This window comes from Heterodontus francisci, unplaced genomic scaffold, assembly GCF_036365525.1.
Source record: "Heterodontus francisci isolate sHetFra1 unplaced genomic scaffold, sHetFra1.hap1 HAP1_SCAFFOLD_52, whole genome shotgun sequence".
NCBI lineage: Eukaryota > Metazoa > Chordata > Chondrichthyes > Heterodontiformes > Heterodontidae > Heterodontus > Heterodontus francisci.
The window spans coordinates 12,905,350-12,917,834 of record NW_027141175.1 but is presented as its reverse complement, the minus strand read 5'-3'; positions in this window follow the sequence as shown (position 1 = coordinate 12,917,834).

Sequence of the window (12,485 nt, the reverse complement as noted above, 5' to 3'; positions counted from 1 at the left end):
ATCGTAGATGAAGTGAAGAGTGCACGTGAACAGGTGGAGAATTGGATGTTCTGTAGACACATTAAATTATTCACAGACGTTTCACCACTGAATAAACTGACTCTGAGAATAGAATCACTGAACCTGGGACAGGTGATCAGAACACAGCCGCAGAATGTTAGGAATGAATCATGTGTGAAAAGTAGCATTAAGTAACAGTTTGCAGGGTGTGAGTACTCCAGAGAGATAGGGAAGGAGAAAAGAAGCAGCGATTATGAAACCGAGGGAAAGAGATAAGCAGAAGTAAAGAGAAATAGAAAGAAGCAGCAGTGTGAATAATTCACTGTCATAAAGCGCTGGAATGTCCAGAACAATTAAAGAGAGAAACTGGGTGCTGAAGTTGTCTGTTGCCAGATTGTGTTCATTTTCCTGTTGGACTTGATCCTCTGTGTTGATTTCTGTCAGGTCCTCATTTTGTTTTTTAGAAATTCCCTATTCCTTACTTAGTCATTGAATAAACAGATTAGTATCAGTTCTTCACTGATGGTAATTCATTATTTAAATACTGCACTTTAAAATCTCTGTGACTGCTAAATTCAATAAAGAGCGCGGCTACTGTCAGAAATATATTTAAATTTATATTTAATAGCCTGTACAAACTAAATATATTGACGATATTCTATAAACAATGAACTGTTCTCCAACACCAATAACCACAGGGATTATTGTTTGAATGCATGAATTGAGTTGTATTACTGGGATCTATAGATTAGATTTCCTCTAACACTCTGCTGCAGTCTCTCTCTGTGAATCTCAGCCTCTCCTCTCACAGTATTGAATCCTCAGTCTCCTCATCCATTGCTTCAGTTTATCCACTTTTCCAAACCATCTCCTCCAGTTTCCCCTCCTTTTCCTTTTCCTTCTCTCCCTCCCAATCTGACTCACTGTCTAAACCTCCAGCTTCCTCGTCCAACCTGATAGGAATACAGGAACTTAGGAGCAGGAGGAGGCCATTCAACCGACGAGCCTGCTCCGCCATTCTAGATCATGGCTGATACTCAAACTCAGCTCTGCATTTTTCAGTCTTTTCCCATTAGGTAGCAGTCTCTGTCGGATCTCCGAACCCTGAGCAAAAAACCAGCTACACATCCCGCTCTCCCCAAACCTTCCCAAACAACAGTCTGGAGACAAATTCTCAATTAATCCATTGGATGCCATCTCTGTAAAACTCCTTCTCATTTCCCCACAGGCACTGCAGTATTTCCAGTAGATCCCGTGCTGACGTTATTCACTTTCTGTATCAATTTCCCAATTCATTATTAATAACATTTCTCTTGACAAAGCACTGCCCAGGTCAATGAATCAGTTTTCACTGCTCGATGCAGCAACAAAGCTGGAAATTTCAGCCCAGATCCTGTCAAACTGCTGCTTTTTCTCCAGGTCTGATCAGTAATTTCCCTGCTTCCTTTTCTCTCTCTTCCAGTTAACTTGGTGGCGATTGTGATCCTGTATCGAGGAAAGTGCGGTCTCTCCAAATGTATCACTGTCTACCTGGTGGGAATGGCAGTGTCTGATCTCCTGGTCGTTATCACTGATCCAATATTGAGATGGATTGCTTTACTTTATTTCCCATATTCATTCCTGAGAATTACTCCTGTGTGTTCTCTCATTATCGTTCTGCTTTTTGCATCCACAGATGTTTCTGTCTGGCTCACAGTCACTTTCACCTTTGATCGATTTGTGGCCATTTGTTGTGGGAAGCTGAAAACAAAATATTGCAGCGAGAAAACGGCGGCTGTGGTTGCAGGAACAGTGAGTGTGCTGGGCCTTTTAGAGTCTGTCCCCTGGTACTTTGCACTGGAGCAATATTACATTATTGATAATGTTCACATGGGTTGTGTTTATAAACTGAGCTTCCTTACTTCCCCCATATGGGAGGCATTTCAATTGTTTGACCGCATTTTAACCCCTTGTGTCCCGGTTTTTCTGATGTTGCTGCTTAATGTTCTGACTGTCAGACGGATTTTATTCTCTAGTAAAGTCCGCAGGGGACTCCCGCGCCACAGCAATGGAGAGAATCACAGGGACATAGAGATGGAGAATCGCAGGAAATCAATTATTTTACTCTTCAGTATATCCGGCAGTTTTATACTGTTATGGATGACCTGGGTTGTGTTTAACATTTATAGGCGATTTACAGATATTCAGTATTATTCCTCCGGCACTGACCCTCTTTTTATCACAGATCACACATCAAAGATGCTGCAGCTTCTCAGTTCCTGCACCAACACATGTATTTACACTGTGACCCAGAGTAAATTCAGACAGGAGCTGAAGAAGGCGGTGAAATACCCTCTCAATCTCATTGTTAAATTAGTGAAATCATAGAAAGAGCTGAAGGGTTTCACCACTGGAACGAAATCCCATTCTGCGCCCCCACGTCCTGCTCCACCACCCTCCCCCCGCCCGCCTTTGTGATTATTTGAGCAGCGCCATCTTTAGTCCTGGCAGCTGCCTGAACGTGACAGACCATGACGTTTAAGCGGAACAGACTGCATTTGCGCATGTGCCAGTGCACACTGGTTGCGTTGTCAACAAAGGCAGCTGGCGGACAAAGCTGCAAATCACAGCGATTGAGACGTGTTGAGAGGGAGATAGTAACTGCAGTGTGTCAGGGACACCAGAAGATGGAGATGGTGAGAGGGGGGTCAGTAACTGCAGTGAGACAGTGATACCAGTAGATGGAGATGGTGAAGGGGGTCAGTAACTGCAGTGACACAGGGATACCAGCAGATGGAGATGGTGAGTGGGGGCAGTAGCTGCAGTGAGACAGGGACACCAGCAGATGGAGCTGGTGAGAGGGGGCAGCAACTGTCGTGAGACAGGTAGACCATTAAATGGCGATGATGAGGGTGGGGTCAGTAACTGCAGTGGACAGGGAGAACAGCCGATGGAGTTTAGTTTAGAGATACAGCACTGAAACAGGCCCTTCGGCCCACCGAGTCTGTGCCGACCATCAACCACCCATTTTTACTAATCCTACACTAATTCCATATTCCTACCAAATCCCCACATGTCCCTATATTTCCCTACCATCTACCTATACTAAGGGCAATTGCTAATGGCCAATTAACCTATCAATCTGCAAGTCTTTGGCATGTGGGAGGAAACCGGAGCACCCGGAGGAAACCCACGCAGACACAGAGAGAACTTGTAAACTCCACACAGGCAGTACCCAGAATTGAACCCGGGTCGCTGGAGCTGTGAGGCTGCGGTGCTAACCACTGCGCCACAGTGCCGCCCCAATGGAGATGGTGAGGGGGTCAGTAACTGCAGTAAGACAGGGACACCAGCATTTTTTTTTCGAGATACAGCACTGAAACAGGCCCTTCGGCCCACCGAGTCTGTGCCGAACATCGACCACCCATTTATACTAATCCTATATTCCTACCACATCCCCACCAGTCCCTATATTTCCCTACCACCTACCTATCCTAGGGGTAATTTATCATGGCCAATTTACCGATCAACCTGCAAGTCTTTTGGCATGTGGGAGGAAACCGGAGCACCCGGAGAAAACCCGCACAGACACAGGGAGAACTTGCAAACTCCACACAGGCAGTACCCGGAATCGAACCCGGGTCCCTGGAGCTGTGAGGCTGCGGTGCTAACCACTGCGCCACTGTGCGATGGTGAGGAGGGTGGGGTGGTCAGTAGCTGCAGCCAGACAGAGACATATAATTAACTGTAGATTTATCGCCCTGTGTATTAGTTGTGGACCTCTATTTAACAATTAAATGTAGATTTGTCTGCATGCATATTGGTTCTGGACGTCAATTCGAAAATTGAATATAGATTTATCCCCTGTTTCTTGGTTGTAGACCTCTATTTAACATAAAATGTAAATTTATCCCCTATTGGTTGTGGGCCTTTATTGAAGAAAGAAACAACAGTCGAATTTTACTCGGTGTATTGGTTGTGGACCTCTATTTAACAATTAACTGTAGCTTTACATAATATAAGCAAAGTGCTGGGGATGCTGGAAATCTGATACAAAGAAAAGAATCGCGGGAAATAGCAGGTCTTGCAGCACCTGTGGGGAGAGAAGCGGAGTTAACGTTTCAGTTAGTGACCCTTCTTCAGAACTGGCAGATATAAGAAATGTGAAAAATTTTAAGCAAGTGAAGCGTTGGCGGGCAAGAGATAACAAAAGAGAAAGTGTTGATAGGACAAGCTCACAGAATAGCTGACCAGAAGGTGATGGAGCAAAGGGTAGTGTCCGAGGCTCAACCATCTTCAGCTCCTTCATCAATGACCTTCCTTCAGTCATCAGGTTGCAGCATGTTCAGCACCATTCGTGACTCCTCAAATACTGAAGAAGTCCGTGTAGAAATGCAAAAAGACCTGGACAATATCCAGGCTTGGGCTGATAAGTGGCAAGTAAAATTTTGGCCATACAGCTGTCAGGCAATGACCATCTCCAACAAGAGAGAATCTAACCATCTCCCATTGACTTTCAATGGCATTACCATCGCTGAATCATCCACCATCAACATCCTAGGGGCTACCATGAACCGGAAACTGAACTGGAGTAGCCATATAAATACCGTGGCTGCAAGAGTAGGTCAGAGGCTTGGAATTCTGAGGCAAGTAACTCACCTCCTGGACAAAGCAGCCCGCTTGATTGGCACACCATCTACAAACATTCACTCCCTCCACCACCGACACACAGTGGCAGCAGTGTGTACCATCTGCATGATGCACCGCAGCAATGCGCCAAGGCTCCTTAAACAGCACCTTCCAAACCGGTGACCTCTACCAACTGGAAGGACAAGGGCAGCAAATACATGGGAACACCACCACCTGCAATATCCCTGTCTAGTCACGCAGTGGTTAGCACCGCAGCCTCACAGCTCCAGGGACCCGGGTTCAATCCGGGTACTGCCTGTGTGGAGCTTGCAAGTTCTCCCTGTGTCTGCGCGGGTTTTCTCCGGGTGCTCCGGTTTCCTCCCACATGCCAAAAGACTTGCAGGTTGATAGGTAAATTGGCCATTATAAATTGTCACTAGTATAGGTAGGTGGCAGGGAAATATAGGGACATGTGGGGATTTGGTAGGAATATGGAATTAGTGTAGGATTAGTAAAAATGGGTGGTTGATGGTCGGTACAGACTCGGTGGGCCGAAGGGCCTGTTTCAGTGCTGTATCTCTAATCTAAACCATCCTGACTTGGAACTGTATCGCCGTCCTTCATGTCGCTGGGTCAAATTCCTGGACTCCCTCGTTACGGAGATATCTCCCGCTGTCACTCTGATAAGTGTACCCGTAGATGACTCCAAGAGAAAGTCCTGTTACTGCACCATTCTGTACCCCACCGTGCAACAGGGACATGAGAGCTTGTAGCTGAATTTAATCTTTCGCAGATAAACAGGTTGGAAAGATTTTGCAATCACATCTAGGTGTAGATGAATTATCGAACAAAGCCAAGTTGTCAGAAACTTGGCCCTTGCAGGATTAAGTTACAGGAGTAGATTTAGTCTGACCCCCTCATTGTATTCAAGCAACATATCTGGAATGTTCTCTCTGATAAGATGGAAGTTCACTCATACCTGATAGTCTGTGTCATGTGTCTATCTGAGTGTACCAATAGTGTTATAATGTTGCTGAACTGTTAATTTATATTGTAGGTCATTGTCGACTTTGCTTTCACTTAGCTGCCAACCTCCCTAAACCCACCACCTCTCTACCCACCTATATAAATACTCTTGTTAAAAAACACCACAATTGCAAACTTTCCTGACCCCATCTACGATTTCCTTTGATTAGACAGCCATTTTATTCCACCTCAGTGAAACATGTTGATGCATTTTTTCGATATAAAAGCGTTAAATAAATACAAGTAGTTGACAACAGACATTTGGAGATGGTTAATCTGATTCATTGTTCACAGCAACCTACACCAGGTACTGGGTTATCGGGTCTACCTACTCTGTCAGTCTCCAGCAAGAGAAAGTGCTAATTACGAACTTCAATTTGAGGATTAAGGAGTTCAAGTTCATACAGTTTGTGCATATTGGAAGACTGAGACTGCTTGTGATGGTCTTACCTCGCGTTTCAGATCCCCTAACCTTACATCCCCCTCATCTCACATCCACCTTATTATAAATTCCCTGATCTCACATCCCCCTTTGCACACAACCCCCTTATCACACATCCCCCTTATCTCACATGCCCCTTATCACACATCCCCCTTATCCCAAATTCCCCTTATCTCACATACCCCTTATCACACATCCCCCTTCCCACACATACCCCTTATCTCACATAGGCCTTATCACACAACCCCTTTGTCACACATTCCTCTTATCTCACATCCCCCTTATCACACAACCCGCTTATCACACATCCCCCTTATCTCACTTCCACCTTATCACACTTCTCCCGATCAGACACCCCCACTATCTCACATCCCCCTGATCACACAACCCCCGGATCACACATCCCCATTATCTCACTTCCCCCTTATTACACCCCCCCATCTCACATCTCCCTTATCACACAACCCCCTTATCACACATCCCCCTTATCACACATCCCCCTTATCCCACACATCCCCCTTACACACATCCCCCTTACACACATCCCCTTATCTCCCATCCCCTTAACACGCAACCCCTTTGTCACACATTCCCCTTATCTCACATCGCCCTTATCACACAACACGCTTTCCACACATCCCCCTTATCTCACTTCCACCTTATCACACTTCCCCCGATCAGACATCCCCCTTATCGCACAACCCCCTGAACACACAACCCCCGAATCACACATCCCCATTATCTCACATCTCCCTTATCACACAGCCCCCTTATCACACATCCCCAATATCTCACTTCCCCTTATGACACATCCCCCTTATCACACATCCCCCTTATCTCACATCCCCTTATCACACAGCCCCCTTATCACACATCCCCCTTATCTCACTTCCCCCTGATCACACATCCCCCTTATCTCACATCCCCCTTATCACACATCCCCCATATCTCACAACCCCTGAACTCACTTCCTTCTTATCGCACATCCCCCTTATTTCACACCTCACATGTCTTACGTTTCTTGATGTCACATATTCCCCATATCTCACATCCCCTATGCCTTACTGGAGGATTCAGGCCCAGTTTTTGAGATAGAACGCAGAACATAGAACATTACAGCGCAGTACAGGCCCTTCGGCCCTCGATGTTGCGCCGACCTGTGAAACCATCTGACTTAAACTATTCCATTTTCATCCATATGTCTATCCAATGACCAGTTAAATTCCCTTAAAGTTGGCGAGTCTACTACTGTTGCAGGCAGGGCGTTCCATGCCCCTACTACTCTCTGAGTAAAGAAACTACCTCTGACATCTGTCCTATATCTATCACCCTCAACTTAAAGCTATGTCCCCTCGTGTTTGCCATCACCATCCGTGGAAAAAGACTCTCACTATCCACCCTATCTAACCCGCTGATTATCTTATATGTCTCTATTAAGTCACCTCTCCTCCTCCTTCTCTCTAACGATAACAACCTCAGTCCCTCAGCCTTTCCTCGTCAGGCCTTCCCTCCATACCAGGCAACATCCTAGTAAATCTCCACTGCACGCTTTCCAAAGCTTCCACATCCTTCCTATAATGCGGTGACCAGAACTGCACGCAATACTCCAGGTGCGGTCTCACCAGAGTTTTGTACAGCTGCAGCATGACCTCGTGGCTCCGAAACTCGATCCCCCTACTAATGAAAGCTAACACACCATATGCCTTCTTAACAGCCCTATTAACCTGGGTGGCAACTTTCAGGGATTTATGTACCTGGACACCAAGATCTCTCTGCACATCTACACTACCAATAATCTTCACATTAGCCCAGTACTCTGCATTCCTGTTACTCCTTCCAAAGTGAATCACCTCACCCTTTTCCGCATTAAACTCCATTTGCCATCCTATTGGAGGTCAGGTCCAGCGCCAAATATGCTGCCTTATCGGTCACATTGGCCTGGTCGTCATTGAATGCACATACGGTGGTCTCCATATGGTTGACCTTGGATATGCTGCTTTGGGTTTGAAAATACTTGGTCGATTTAATCCCCAATCCCTCATAATAGTTTGTTTTTCTAAATGGGCACCAGTGGAAAACATGGCAGAATGCAGTCCGGAATCTGGAACAGAAACCAGCTGCAGCATACGACCATTGTCTCTCTAGCAAATATGATGGCCAAGAGTTGGGCTCTAATTCTGATAGGAGCTACTGGATTGGTTCAGTTACACCAACTCTGGAGGTGAACAGTTTGCTCACACAGTGGAGTTGAACCACGTTCTATACTTTTCAAAGCAAATGATGCCAAGAGGGTCAGAGTTTGGCCTCCCTGCGATGCTGCCCAAGCTCAGTAGGCTAGAACAGAAGGCCACTGCACTGAGAGATACAAGCCTCCGGTTGTGAGCCAATTGACTCACAAAGAAGCAGGCTCCTGGCTTTTAAAAGCAAAGTAAGTTGCATCAGCAGCCACCACCCAACCATCGCTCCGAACCCACCCCAACGTCTCTCTACCCCCAGCACATGTACAGTACTCTAAGTGGAGAAGTGGATGCCCGACGTGGGGTCGCTGGGTACTGGTGATATGCCTGTCACGGTGTAGACACCAACCCAAATGCGATACCCTCATATTGATCCCACAACCAACAGCTTGCAGTTTACACATCTTCGACACTGGCGAAACAGATCATGTGATACAAGCCTTGCAGCACAGTAGGTGGTCATGTGTGGGTTTCAGATGCAAAATGAGCAGTAAATCCATACGTAGTTGAACAGCCTGCAACCACGCATTTCTAAGGATCCCATATGAAGAACATTTACTTGGGCAAGGCAGTGGGGAAAAACTAACACATGTCAAATTGGAATTCAGTGGAATTACAGGCGTCATCAGAAGACAAGTCCGGAGCAGCCATTGCACAGTACACTGGCTTTTATTTATACAGTAGTTTTAAGGTAGTAAAATGTCCCCAGGCACTTCACAGGAGCATTTTTATTTTTATTTTATTTATTTAGAGGTACAGCACTGAAACAGGTCCCTCAGCCCACCGAGTCTGTGCCGAACATCGACCACCCTTTTATGGTAATCCTACATTAATCCCATATTCCCACCACATCCCCACCTTCCCTCAATTACCCTACCACCTACCTTTACTAGGAGCAATTTATAATGGCTAATTTAACTATCAGCCTGCAAGTCTTTGGCTGTGGGAGGAAACCGGAGCACCCTGCGAAATCCACGCAGTCACAGGGAGAACGTGCAAACTCCGCACAGGCAGTACCCAGAATTGAACCCTGGTCGCTGGAGCTGTGAGGCTGCGGTGCTAACCACTGCGCCACGGCACCAACGAAAATGTGGCATTAAGACAGGGGATATTTAGATCAAATGACCAAAGGAGATATTAGAGCGAATGACCAAAAGCATGATGAAAGAGGGAGGTTTTAAGGAGTGTATTAAACGTAGCACAGAGAGTGAAGCAGTTTAAAGATGGTCTATCGGCTCATCGCATCCATGTTGCTTCTGCAGGAGCTATCCAGTCATTCCCACTCCTCGCACTCAATCCCCATAGCCTTGCAAGTTTATTTCCTGTACGTTGCTGCACAATTTCAATTTAAAGTCATTGATTGCCTTTGCTTCCACCACCCTTGTGGGAAGCAGGATTAGAACATTAGAACATTACAGCGCAGTGCAGGCCCTTTGGCCCTCGATGTTGCGCCGACCATCTGACCTACACTATTCCATTTTCATCCATATGTCTATCCAATGACCACTTAAATGCCCTTAAAATTGGCGAGTCTACTACTGTTGCAAGCAGGGCGTTCCACGCCCCTACTACTCTCTGCGTAAAGAAACTACCTCTGACATCTGTCCTATATCTTTCACCCCTCAACTTAAAGCTATATCCCCTCGTGTTTGCCATCATCATCCGAGGAAAAAGGCTCTCACTATCCATCCTATCTAACCCTCTGATTATATTGTATGTCTCTATTAAGTCACCTCTCCTCCTCCTTCTCTCTAAAGAAAACAACCCCAAGTCCCTCAGCCTTTCCTCGTAAGACCTTCCGTCCATACCAGGCAACATCCTAGTAAATCTCCACTGCACCCTTTCCAAAGCTTCCACATCCTTCCTATAATGCGGTGACCAGAACTGCACGCAATACTCAAGGTGCGGCCTCACCAGAGTTTTGTACAGCTGCATCATGACCTCGTGGCTCCGAAACTCGATCCCCCTACTAATAAAAGCTAACACACCATATGCCTTCTTAACAGCCCTATTAACCTGGGTAGCAACTTTCAGGGATTTATGTACCTGGACACCAAGATCTCTCTGCTCATCTACACTACCAAGAATCTTCCCAGTACTCTGCATTGCTGTTACTCCTTCCAAAGTGAATCACCTCACACGTCTCCGCATTAAACTCCATTTGCCATCTCTCAGCCCAGCTCTGCAGCCTGTCTATGTCCCTCTGTACCCTACAACACCCTTCGACTCTATCCACCACTCCACCGACCTTCGTGTCATCCGCAAATTTACTAACCCACCCTTCTACACCCTCATCCAGGTCATTTATAAAAATGACAAACAGCAGTGGCCCCAGCAGGATCCAGATCATTACCACCCACTGCGTAAAAAAAAGTCCTATTCATATTTGGCCTGTATCTCTTGCCCAAAACCTTCGATCTGTGTCCCCTCGTCCTTGTACCATTAGTTGTTGGGGACAGTTTTTCCTTGTTTAACTTATCTAAGCCTGTCATAACCTTATACATTTCGAATAGTCTCCCCTCAATTTCGTTTTTCGAAGGAGAACAGCCCACCTTTTCCAACCTGACCTTATAACTAACATCCTCCATCCCTGCAACCAAAATGGTAAATCTCCTCTGCATCCTCTCAAAAACTGTCACATCCTTCCTGAGGTGTACTGACCAGAATTGGACACAATGTTCCAGTTGGAGCCTAAAAAGAGCTTTCTAAAGGTTCAGCATAACATCCCTGCTTTTTTACTCAATGCCTCTGTTCAGGAAGCCTGACATCCCATCTGCTTAACTGACAACTCTCTCAATATGTTCTGCTACTTTCAAAGATCGATGCACATGAACCCACAGGTTACTCTTTAGAACTGTGTCATAGAACATAGAACATAGAACATAGAACATACAGCACAGAACAGGCCCTTCGGCCCACAATGTTGTGCCGATCCTTTGTCCTCTGTCAAGGACAATTTAATCTATACCCCATCATTCTCCTTTATCCATATACCTATCCAAAAGCCTTTTGAAAGTCCCTAAAGTTTCTGACTCAACAACTTCCCCGGGCAAGGCATTCCATGCCTCGACCACTCTCTGGGTAAAGAACCTTCCCCTGACATCCCCCTTATATCTCCCACCCTTCACCTTAAATTTATGACCCCTTGTAACGCTTTGCTCCACCCGGGGAAAAAGTTTCTGACTGTCTACCCTATCTATTCCCCTGATCATCTTATAAACCTCTATCATGTCACCCCTCATCTTCTCCTTTCTAATGAGAAGAGGCCTAGAATGTTCAGCCTTTCCTCGTAAGACTTATTCTCCATTCCAGGCAACATCCTGGTAAATCTCCTCTGCACCCTCTCCAAGGCTTCCACATCCTTCCTAAAATGAGGCGACCAGAACTGCACACAGTACTCCAAATGAGGCCTTACCAAGGTCCTGTACAGCTGCATCATCACCTCACGGCTCTTAAATTCAATCCCTCTGCTAATGAACGCTAACACCCCATATGCCTTCTTCACAGCCCTATCCACTTGAGTTGCAACTTTCAATGATCTATGCACATAGACCCCAAGGTCTCTCTGCTCCTCCACATGCCCAAGAACCCTACCGTTAACCCAGTATTTTGCATTCATGTTTGTCCTTCCAAAATGGACGACCTCACACTTTTCAGGGTTAAACTCCATCTGCCACTTTTCAGCCCAGCACTGCAACCTATCCAAGTCCCTTTGCAGACGACAATAGCCCTCCTCGGTATCCACAACTCCACCAACCTTTGTATCATCTGCAAATTTACTGACCCACCCTTCGACTTCCTCATCCAAGTCGTTAATAAAAATCACAAACAGGAGAGGACCCAGAACTGATCCCTGCGGCACGCCACTGGTAACTGGGCTCCAGGCTGAGTATTTACCATCTAAGACCACTCTCTGCCTTCTATCAGTTAGCCAATTCTTAATCCAACTGGCCACATTCCCCACTATCCCATGCCTCCTGACTTTCTCCATAAGTCTACCATGGGGGACCTTATCAAATGCCTTACTAAAATCCATGTACACCACATCCACTGGTTTACCCTCATCCACTTGCTTGGTCACCTGCTCAAAGAATTCAATCAGGCTTGTGAGGCAAGACCTACCCCTCACAAAACCGTGCTGACTGTCCCGAATCAAGCAGTGTCTTTCCAGA